We start from the raw sequence: 12556 nt of genomic DNA, 5'->3' as shown, positions 1-12556 counted from the left end.
AATGCAATTAAATCCACAAAACAACAACTTTTGACTGAAATGGGTGAAAAGGTCATTTCTGCTGTGTTTTGATATAAAAATCTGCTCATGGCCCCTGAACTGATTTTCTCTCCTGAATGGACCAGCAGCAGAAGAAAAGACTATAGTTGTATAATACTTTGAATGAGTCAGACACTGAGAAATGAAAATAGGAAAAAAATAATAATAAACGCCCCGTATGTGATCACACCCTGAAAAAGACCTGGTAAACAAAATGTTTATTGAGCTGTATATTCTGTGAATAGAGTAATTTGTTATTTGACAGAAACCAAAAAATATAAAATAGGTAAAGTTCACTGCTAACGTTACATATTTTTCTTTTCTTTTTTTTTCAAAAATGAATGAATAAAAACATTGTGTTGTACATGTCTGATTATTTCACCATGGTTTACTATTCTAGATTTGATCTGTATTCTGAATATTTTTGACATCTGTATTTAAATGCAGTGGACCCAGACGGAAAATCTCATTTGTCTATTTGTTTGGACTTTGTTTTGTTTTTTAAAAATGAGTGAAAACCAACCCATGATGGTGTTTCCTTTGATTTATTGTTACAATATTCATTCCAATTAAATAAAAAGCCATATGTTTGAAAGTTTCATTTTATTCAATCTTCTGCCCATTAAATAACACACACAAACACACACACACGGGGGCATAGACGCCACTACAAGAGATTTCCTTCTTCACAAGTGAGTTAAAACAGAGAAGAGGTCATTGTTCTTGAAGGATAAGTTCACCTATTAGACGATTATGTTTCTTACCTCTTGCAGGATCAAGCCATGCGATAGTTCTGGTTTTATGTTCAGATATTTGGTCCAAGATAAAGAGACAAACAAGAATCAAAACATCTGTCTGCAGAGACGCTGCCCCTGTTGCTGTGGATGATTCACCAGGCAAACCATTCTGATGATAAGGTGTGCCAAAAAAGTCTACTTTGTTGTGATTTGATCCTTGTAATAATAATGAATGACTTCATTCAGCTTGTTTGGAGAAAACTCAGTCAGTGTGTCACTGTGAAAACACAGATGCAAGAAAGCTTGATCAATTTCAAGAAAAAATAGGATTTATATCTGAGGAGAGAAAAATGGCTCATTAAGCTGCACTTGTTGTCAATAGATACCAGGCTCTGTTGATGGGCAGAGGAAGGGAGAGGTCCACAGATATCCTGAGCTAAGGTCAACCAGTTTCACCTCTACAGAGCTATAGCTAAGTCAAGAAAACACATAGCCTAACACACAAACCCAGGCTGAGGCACAGGAGTACTGTTGTAGCAATGAATGACGTTTAAAAACCATTTTGGACAAACTGTTTGTAAAAATGGGCTATACAAATTCAAAATAACTTCTGTAAAAGAGAGATCATACGTCTTGATAATGAGGTAGCAAAACATAATAATAAATAGAGAATATTTCAGCAGTTTCACACAAGGGAACAAACACAGTTTCAACATGAGCTGGTGGCAGGTAAACGGGGGGTGGATGTGGTGCCGCAGACATGAACACACACACACACACTCTTAGCCTGAACGGACAGGGTTTTAATGTTTGTTCTACAAGGACTATGATTATTCATGCGACAGTTGGATGTACTGTTTAAAGGGATAGTTCAACATTTTGGCAAATTGGCCCATTGCCATAATCGCTATAGTCATAGCAGTAGGTTCCTTTAATTGTAGGTGTAAGCTATTTTCAGTACCGGCGGAGCGCAGCAGCTGGCTGCTCAGAGCTACACTATGGAGGCTAACGGAATTTCTTGGTTTCCCTCATTAAACTCATCAAATTCAACATCCCAAAACTCCACAGCGCTTTTGTAGACAAGTTGTGACCTGCACAACCACCACGCTATGAGATAATGACGGAACGATACGAAACGGAGCCGTTTTCGAGGTAAATTCATACAAAACCGCTGATGCGCGTTGCGTTCAGGGACAGTTTTTCAGCAAGCAGTCTCCGTATTTACCCTGTATTTACCTCGAAAACGGCTCCGTTTCGTATCGTTCCGTCATTATCTCATAGCGTGGTGGTTGTGCAGGTCACAACTTGTCTACAAAAGCGCTGTGGAGTTTTGGGATGTTGAATTTGATGAGTTTAATGAGGGAAACCAAGAAATTCCGTTAGCCTCCATAGCGTAGCTCTGAGCAGCCAGCTGCTGCGCTCCGCCGTACTGAAAATAGCTTACACCTACAATTAAAGGTAATGAACCTACTGCTATGACTATAGCGATTATGGCAATGGGCCAATTTGCCAAAATGTTGAACTATCCCTTTAAGGGTTTAATAGCGTCACCTTTATTATATTTGGGGCTCTTTTAGCTACTTTATACCTGTTCTACAGGTGTTGAACATATTGAACACATCTACAGGCCAATAATTGTGTACGCTCCACCTAATGGCAAAATGAAAGACCATGGTTTACCTCTGAATTTATTCCTCCAAGCAGATTGTTCTGACCCTCGTCTCTGATGTTTTTTCGCGAACATTGTGACTATTGTCCTGAAGGGCGTTGCCCGGGGCAGCATCTCCTTTGTGGCATAGCCGCAGCATTTTTGATGGCTAACATGCTCAAAATCTCTTGAAGCTTCGCACAAACATCAGACCTGCAGAAAATGTATTATATTGTAAGGGTGGCTCCATAACGCCACCTTGGAATTTCTAAAACCACTACTCAGCATTAAGGCTACTTTGTATTGAGTGGACAACAATCAGTAGGTACAGAGAAAGCCTCCAGCAGCCATAGTCCAAGACAAACAGGAAGATGGCCATTTTAGGAATTTGATACAATGGACTTCATATTGGGCCAATCTCATCTTCAATTCAGCTAACATTTTGCTCAAACCTTGAGCTTTTCTCAAAGGTCGTGTCAATAGCAGCGTGGTCAATTTAACTGATTTTCCATTTAAAATCTAATCTAATCTAATCATGGTCCAAACAAGAGACCTAAGGAAACCTCTGTGGTGTAGTTTTCTCCAAAATAAAACTAGACTATTAAAAATATTCTAAGGCGTGTTCCCCACTTTCATCACAATACAGCACAACTACAATTAACAACATTGTAAAAGACCAACACCACACATTTAGCTTCTATCTCATCTCCCCTCTGAAGATCACCTGGGCCCAGTGTGCAGCGTTTCTTGGTCAGCTGCTGCTGACACTGTCATGATGACAGGTGGGTGGTAGCGGTATGTCATGGTGCGTTCCATCACATTGGAAGTCGGGACTCGAAGCTAGGAACAACGTCACCTCTGAGTTGAAAAACATGAAAGTCGGAAACACACCATAGCCCTATAGCGCCTCTATTGGCTATAGCCGCCACTGCTGGGTACAGAGACAAAGAAGCTCATCTTTAGTCATCGAAAAATAAAGTCTAACCCGCGCAGAGGAGTATAATTATGACCTTAAAGCAGAAGTAAGGTGAATGTTTGTGTTAATATAAGTCTTAAATAGTTGTATCTTCCGACAGCAATCACTTCTATAGAGTGTTTGGTCTGAAACACGGGTCTGTCAGTCACTTTGCTCTGCTGTAAGCCAAGGAGAAAACTTTCCTTGTATCCTACAACCTTTATCCAATGAGGAGAGAGAACGGCACAAAGGGGCGGTCCTCTCTGTGTGTGCAGCCAAGGGATGCGCGTGAATGTGGTGACGTAGGGACGAGGGCGGGGACTGCTAACTCCATCTGCTGACAGGAAGTTAGCCAAAACCACCGGATCGCTTACTTCTGCTTTAAACATGACTGATTGAACAGATGAACATCTTCACATTTGTTAGAGCTTGAGGTGTGCTGTTGTGTGTCAACTAAAAACATGGCGCTGTCTTAGATCACTGAGATAATTTTAGAAAGCAAGAGAGATTTGTCCATATTTACGGTTTTCTGTTTGTATGTTTATGATCAGTTGTTATTTGCCATCTTGGAGTGTGATGTTTTCTCATGGTGAAATCCCAGAGACAAATTAGTTTTGCATTTTGCACCGCTCATGAGCAAAACCCCTGTCAGATAATAAGGAAATAAGGAGGGGAGAGGAGGGAAAGGTTAGAGTTGCAATTAACCTTCAGAGTGTACATTTTTAGCAGGGCAGACCTGCATAGTTTTCGAGAATTGCCTCAAAAAGGCAATTTACTTCAGGGAATAATAATAAACAGTGCACTTTCTTTAGGGTCCTCACACCCTCCAGTGCGCTTGTGCCCTTATAAACGCACTTATTTGTTTTGAACATCTGTTTCTAAGAGGAAGGTTAAACACAGACCCACACAAAACGCAGAGGAAGTGTTTCACAGGGGTGAGAAACTTCCAGCAGGATGGTGTTTATTTGTTGGAACTGGATTAATAGTGTTTTGATTTGCTGATCTTTTCTTTTGGCTCAGGTAAATGGAAGAGTCACTGTAGTCACATTCAGCAGAGTAAAATGTGCATTGCCTCAAAATGGCATCTCACTACATGACCCTGAAAAAAGCTCTCACAGTTATTGAAGAGCTGATTAAATCGCTGCAATGCTGCTATACAAAAGTTAAAGGGCACAGATGGAAATGGACCAGGGACAGTGGAAGTATCGTTGGGCCCACATTGAAAAAGCGAGGAGGACAAATCTGTTACGCAACATGCCAAAGTATGGCACTATTACAGAGTGCTGAAAGCCTTGCATAACTCAACAATTCAACCCACCCGTCACATTTACTGTACATTTGCGAGCTTGCAGAGCTGTTCCTCATCACTTAGGAGCTGAAAAACCCAGTTCTGACAAGTGCCCCCCATCCTTTTTCTCTGGCACGTTGCAGAAATCTAGTACCACTCAGAAAGGGCACAATGGGTTATTTTAGTCCCTCCTGTGTGTTGTATGTAGGCGACAATATTCAGCAGAGAACCTGGCTCATCTGTAGAGGTGGTGCACTTGCTCAACTTCCTCCACAGAGCCGTATCTGTATCTGGAACGACTTGCATCTTTAGGGCTATTTTTAAGAAGCATGGATCCTTCGTTGCAACAGTTTGTTGAAATAAACCTGCAGTGTTTAGGAACATGAGGATTGATTTTTACCACACACCAAAGCAAACATTTGAAACTTACTTGTTTTTAGAGGATACACAGTAACACTGAAGCCTGAATTTGGTCATTTCCTTATCTTGGTCTTGTGTCCTAATGCTGTTTTCAGATCAGACCATGAGTCAAAGCAAGAACAGAGGTATGAACATGGGTGCAGCAAACTGAGGTGAAGGCTCTGTATTAGCACGTTAAGATTTCACATGATCATTAATATCAACAGGCAACTAATGGTTTTCTGTTGCACGCTGCATGAGAGCAACACCAGCCGACCTGTGCATGAAATCCTCCTGGATCCTCTCCTAACAAGCCAGCGGCAGAAACGGAGCGGTGAATGCAGCGGAGCTGACCCAGAACAGTATGTTGTTCCTCCAACTGCTGGAAAAGTGAAAAGAGCAAACATCTTCCCAAGAAAGGCTAATGCTAACAATATGTTTTTTAGCTGCTGTGTAACATTAGCTACATTTATAGGTGTCACATTAATTAGCTGTTTGTTTATACCACCTGCACTACACTAAACTCACATAGTCCTGTACCAATACCTTTACAGACTGGAGTAAATGAATGTGCTGTTAAGTGTGATTTTTGATATTCATTTTTACACCTACCAGCCATATACAGGAAACATGGTCAAAGTCCCTCCTTACTGAGCTACAGCATTGGATTAGGACAGTAAGGTTTTTACAGAACATTTTGATGATACGGTCAAGTTAATCTTTGACCTTTTAGAAATTTAAAGTCATCAATTATTGAATCCTCAAAGACATTTTTGGAAATTATAGTAATAATGTATGAAAACGTGAGGTCACAGACTGAAATTCCCTCTGGGTGTCTCTGATATATTGTGTTCATTATGTCACTATGACCTTATCCATCTAAATCTAATCAGTTCATACTTTCATCCTTGAGTCCAAGTTTGGTGTGTTGTAAAAATGTATTTTCTCTCTTCCTTAAATCTTTTTTTTTTTTTTTTGCAAATATGCAAAAAAAAAGTTTATAAAGTAAAAAAAAAAAAAGAAAGATAGAAAAAAAAGAAAAAGAATTCAGGAAGGGGGCCAATACTTTCTCACAGCACAGCAGTGTGTGTGTGTGTGTGTGTATGTGTGTGTCCACGATCCCAGTACTGATCCTGCCACCTTTAAACTACTTCCTTGGTGAATAACCACCATCACCTGATTTAAGGATTGTCATTATGAATCATTATGGATCACTCAGAGCGCTTTCACAATGGGAGCCAGAGTTTGGTCACCTCTATAGAAATGCTTCTTTTAGTTAACAGTAAAGCTAAAGGTTGACAAATGACCAGCATGTATAGTGTAGGTCCATCAGACACTTGGAAACAGGACTGACCTTGCAGCATGTGGTTTCTAAAGTGGTGTTGAGCTCTCGGGGGCCACCACAACAGGTTTTCTGGGGCAAAAGTAAAAAGCAGGGGAAGATTCAAACTTCTTCAGCTTAGTGTAACAACAAATCGGTGTTTCTCATGTTCTCCATGAGAACACATTCGCTCTCTTTAAAAGTTTGAAAGCAAAGCAGCACCTGGGAGGAGCGGATATGTGCACATCACTGTGAGAAGCCCGAACAGTGAAACCGAGCCCTGTGAACAACACTCAGACGTATCCTGCCACATGTTCCAGGGAGAGGGGTCTTTCTGGGGCACTGACACTGGATCCCATACCTCTCAGTCCTGGGATGGGGATGAGGGCCGTTAAGGGGGGAGTGTGTGTTAGTATGTGTGTGTGTATGAGTGTGTGTGGTTGGGCTTGGGAAGCTGGAGAATATGAGGGGGTATTACCATCCAGCTCAGCAGCCAGATGGACAGCAGATGACTTTTGTTCTTCCAAATACTCTGCAGGCTGAGGGAAGAAGAGGAGCTAAAGGTGGAGGGTTTACCCACCCACCCCCCACCCCCCTCCCCCCTCCCTCCACTCTACCCCACCATGTCCTGCCTTGACAAATAGCACTATATCTTCTAAGGCATTATTGGGAAGTGAAGTTTTATACACTAAAAACATGAAATGTACAGAATACACATTTCCTAAATCTGAGCCAACTGATGGTACAGCACCAGTCTGATGGCCTGCATCTCAAGGCAGCGTAACTCAGCTTTGTACACTAATGAAAACTACTAATGGTTCGGCTCCACCGCAGTGGGACCTGCTGCCAGTCTGCCCTCTGCTGCTGGGAACCTGAACAACACTGGCTCTGGTATCTGCCCCTTTGCAGGTTCATGCTGCCCCCTGCTGGTGCAGAACACCACTCACAGAGTTCTGTTGAGGTTTCCACCTTGACAGTGCCTCACGTAAAAACAACAACAACAACAAAAAACCAACAATTTGAAAGTGGAGCTTTTGATGCCACATTCAAGTGACTTTTTTTAATGTGCCTGGGACATTTGAAACTGAGCTATGACAGTTTCACATACACACCGGTTAAAAATTCAACCAGTTCCCTATTTCCACATGTTTCTTTAATTCTTCAATAAGACACTGGCATTTTCATACAGAGTTCCCTCTTCTGTATTTCCTTGCTAGCTACATACCCATAGCTTCTCTGTGCTTCTTCTATCCAAACCGCACCCAGGGCAGACAGAAGGCTGCCCAGGTGTTCACCCAAGCCTTATCACCCTGGTGCTTCTCACTCTCTGAAAGTGAACACCCACTACTGCCCTCTCTGACACCTATCTGGCACATGTCCCACACACAGTATACCAAAAAATAAAAACAGAATATAATGAATCTCAACAGTCAGTGACCATTTTGTCAGTGCAGAAACCAGAACACTGACACATTTACTCTTAAGACAAAATGATTGAAAAAAATATTGGCAGTTGTTAGCTGCAGGCCGCGTGTTCAGGATCTCTTGGAGGTTTTTTAATTTTTAGATGATTTATTTCAAAATTGAAAACTGTAATTTCAGGAACTTTCAAAATAAGAGCTTTAATCTGTAATTTCAAAATAAGAGCACTGATGTATTGATGTTTGGAATTATTTAAAAATATATATATATATATATTTTTTTAAAAACTAAAAAAAAACAAAAACTATAGAGCAACTATATATTTTTACCTCTCCAGGAACCATCACCTTATCATGGTGGAGAGGTTTGCGTGTCCCTGTGAACCTGAGGCCTGTGTTGTCTGGAGCAATGTGCTCCTGCAGGGTCTCCCATGGCAACTGGTTCTCAGGTGAGGGGCCAGACTGAGAATGGTTCAAGAAAACCTCATGAGAAAAGCAGAAGAGGTCTCCCTGTCTGGAGGAGGTCCAGGCCTGGACAGGGGGCTCATGGTGCCTGGTCAGGTACAGCCTGAAGAGTAGCCTGAAGAGGCTACATGGAGGCCAGGCTACATGAGGCCAGAGTCTCATGACAGATGAAGTCCTTGTCCCTTTTGGCTGAATTAAACCTAGAGGTCAAAGGTCAAAGTAAGCATTTCTTTCCATAAGATGCCAGTGGAACTTTATGTTATCTATGTCTGAAACATTTAGCTAAAGGGATAAACACTTTACATGCAACAGTGGGTAAGTGCCAGGAACTGCTATTTAGTTCTGTGGTAGTAAAGCTGAATGTGCACTGTATCTTTTTTCCTTTTGTTTTTACCCTGAATTTGGTCTAGAAGGCAATGTTAGTGTTTAGTGCTGCTTCTTCCTTGATTTTAAGATACTGACTGAGACTGGAAACATATTTACATTTTTTACAGATGGACAGAGCCAGGCAAAATGTGTCCCCCTGTCTCTCTGCTAAGCTAAGCTAACTACCTGCTCATATCAGTTACTGTCACTGCAGAGACAAAGATGTTTAGTGACTTGCAGAGACTTGATTGTATTCGTAAGGTTGAGTAGTGTTGTGCTGTTTGTAGTGAACTCAATTACCTGACAATATTCATTCTGATAGATAACCCTTGAGAGCAGGTATCCTCCACTGTGGTTCTCACAGCTAACAGACACCACACTAACCATATGTCAACATGCTACTATGTATGAGTAAAAACCAGTGGACAAGCTGTCCTCTTCTCTGAGGACTGAGGTCCTCTCCAATTCATCTACTATTTAGGCTACATCTGTGGCTTGTAGTTTTCTGTGAAAAAGGCTTACTGATGATCCTCATTTCTGACATCAGTTCCCTGCCTGCATTATTGCGAATGTTGTATACACAGGAACATTGATGTGTTACCTTTTTTGTGTGTCTTGTTTTTGTATCTGTTGTTGCTGTGACACTGTGAATTTCCCCCTCGGGTGATCAATAAAGTTCTATTCTATTCTATTCTATTAACATCTACTGTATGTTCTTACTGATGACACTAGATGGTAGCATTACATTTTATTACACAAAGACCTTAAAGCAGAAGTAAGCGATCCGGTTGTTTTGGCTAACTTTTTTTTTTTTTTTTCCTTATTTCCTTATATTTTACTGTTTAATCTCTTACTTTTCTACTTATTTTTCATTATTGTTCAATTATTTTCCTATGTTATTTGTTTTTAAACCGTTCCAAATTTGATCTTTGAATATGTTGGGTGAGGTTTTCATATAAGCCCTCTTGGGTTTCATACCTCCCCTTTGCACATCCCAGTAATGTCGATTGTTCATGTTGTTTATTTATATGATATTGTTTGTGCTAAATAAATAAAAATAAAAAAACTTCCTGTCAGCAGATGGAGTTAGCAGTCCCCGCCCTCGTCCCTACGTCACCACATTCACGCGCATCCCTTGGCTGCACACACAGAGAGGACCGCCCCTTTATGCCGTTCTCTCTCCTCATTGGATAAAGGTTGTAGGATACAAGGAAAGTTTTCTCCTCGGCTTACAGCAGAGCAGAGTGACTGACAGACCCGTGTTTCAGACCAAACACTCTATAGAAGTGGTTGCCGTCGGAAGATATAACTATTTAAGACTTATATTAACACAAACATTCTGCTTACTTGTGCTTTAATGGAAATTCCTTTTCTTGACTTATAATTGGTTCAAAGAATTTAAATTGTGCTTACATTCAAAAGTTACCTGGACTTTCTTCACGCTCACATTGGAAGTATTAATTATTCTCTATGTCACAAATGACCAAAACAATAGTGATGATGATAACTGCAATGATAATGTACTTATAACACACATGTCTTCAAGGTCCAAGGTCCATGTGTTGTCATTCTAAATACACTTTCACATAAAGAGAACAAAATACGCAGGTTCAAACAGCACAATAAATCCTGAGGAGAATTTGCATTCATAAGGCCACACCCACAATTTGTGAGTTTGCTCTGACAATGACCTTTGACCTTGGTCTTTGAATTTCTCTAATCTGTTTTCAAGTTTAACATGTTTGAGTGGTTATATTATTTTTTTACATATTTATTTACCTAATTAATTGGTTTTATTTTTGTCATGTGTTTTGTGCTCATCCTGTCGTGTTCCACACAATCATGTTGAAATGTCAATTTTATGCAAAGTAAATACAGTTTATATCTGTTTCACAAAGAGCAGATGATTTACATACAGTGTTTCATTTGCTTTGTATTTGCATTCCCACATGAGAAAGGAAGCTGACAATATGTAGCTTTGGATATCTGAGATGACAGTTGATAATTAGAAGAATGTCACTGTGGATATCTGAAATGTTCATTTTGAGTTGCGAGAACTGAATTATGAATCTGAAACACATCCGGACGATAGCTGGTGCAGGAATTAGAGGGGGTCTTGTCTACAAGATTGACGGTAGATCCAGTGCCTTGTAAATGCAAATCCATTTTCTATTTACCGTGTAGCCTATAACAGGATAAAATGGCCTGCCATAGACAAGGAATGACGGTCAACATAGGTCTACAGTAAATTGTACAGAGGATGTTGAGGCTATGTTGTCTGCAGCATAACTCTGAAGCTGTGCTGTTCCATCTGACAGGAGTTCTTAAATTGCCTGTCATTAACTTGTGAAAGACTTAATCTATACTCCTACCTACAAATAGCCTAGTTTTAAATTTGTTAAGTTTTATGTCTCCAATCTCCAAATTAACTGACAAGTAGACTGTATTTATTTATGTTAACAACAGTAACTTTTATTATGTTGTTGCTCAAGATACTTTCGACGCTCTTGAAGTCATCTTTTCTCTCCACCGCGGTTTCCTCCGCACGAGCAGCTGTCAGCCAATGGGCTTTAAGAAGTGGCGACATCTCTGCGATTCAGGAAACCCTCTCCTCCTCCGCCACTCGATAAACCAAGCGAGACTACGTACATCACATTTCCGGTCTTTAGTTTCACAATAAAATTAAAACGGGCTAGTGTTTTTTCTTTTCTTTTTTTCTTCATTTATTCAGTTTTTAAAACATCCTGTGTAAATTACACAAATATATTTAATTAGGATGTGTAGGACTCTGCACCATTATTGTGTATGAGACCCTATAATTTGAATTGCTTTTGATAAATTCCCTTCCGTTAGTAGCCTGTAAATAGGCTATATGTCACGGATTTTATATGAAATTTATAAACAACAATATTAGCCTAAATATGCGCAAACTATTGGTCACGTTGTGGGGAAGATAGGGGGGGGGGGATCCCAACCTCGTTTTGATAACAGCAAAAGTGGTGTTGACATCAGGGCCGGCCCTAGGATTTTGGCGGCCCTAAACAAGATTTTTGTTTGTGGCCCTGCACTCTAAGCGCAAACACCAAATCACTGGTTAAAACTGAATACAGACATGTTTTATTGAGGCCATTTTCTCGACTTTTACATATTTTCTTAAATGTATCTTTTTAAGATACTTGCAGATGTAACAATACTCAAGTGTTTCATGTCTAAATATTAGAACCTCTGCTGTAAGCACACTGAGGCCAATTTGTCCTAGAACACTGTATAAAGAAATAATTTAGGCCAAATGCTGGAAATTTGAGGTCTGCTTTTTGAAAAATTTCAAATCCCTTGTGAAAACACTCCTTCAGTCATGAGAATGAACTGTTTTGGTGCTTGAAATAGGATATGAATACAGTAGATAAGTGTAGAAAACAAGTCTAAAATGAAATTTTGTAAGATTGCTTTTTGAGCACAAATGTTGTCATTCTGCCGTTCCATTTTCACAAAATGTCTCAAATGTGAGATACAAGAAGCTGAATATTGACTTCACATTACATATAAAGCTCATAGCGTGCACGTGCAGACCTCAGGATGTTTAAATGACTTGATGAACCCCGGTACCTTTCTGATCATGTGGCCCCCCACCTAACGGCTGTGGCCCTAAACAACCGCATAGAGTGTTTATGCCAGGGGCCGGCCCTGGTTGACATAAAGAACTAAGGTAGCCTTTAGCCTACCTAATAGTGAAACTTTGCAATAACATGACACCCTTACTAACCCACTGTCAATGGTCGTTTTATGGTATGAAAAACAATTACATTTAAAAGGCACTTACATTTTCAGTGTTGGGGTTGAGGTGCTTTTATTTTGAAAGTGACCAAACTATTTCCGGTATTGCCAGCCTTCGCAGTGTGAGTGAACCACCTGCCTCG

Source organism: Trachurus japonicus, chromosome 3 (genome assembly GCF_045865225.1).
Source record: "Trachurus japonicus isolate A0001 chromosome 3, Traja_1.0".
Classification (NCBI taxonomy): Eukaryota; Metazoa; Chordata; class Actinopteri; order Carangiformes; family Carangidae; genus Trachurus; species Trachurus japonicus.
The sequence above is the reverse complement of the archived record's forward strand: the minus strand, read 5'-3'. Positions refer to the sequence as shown.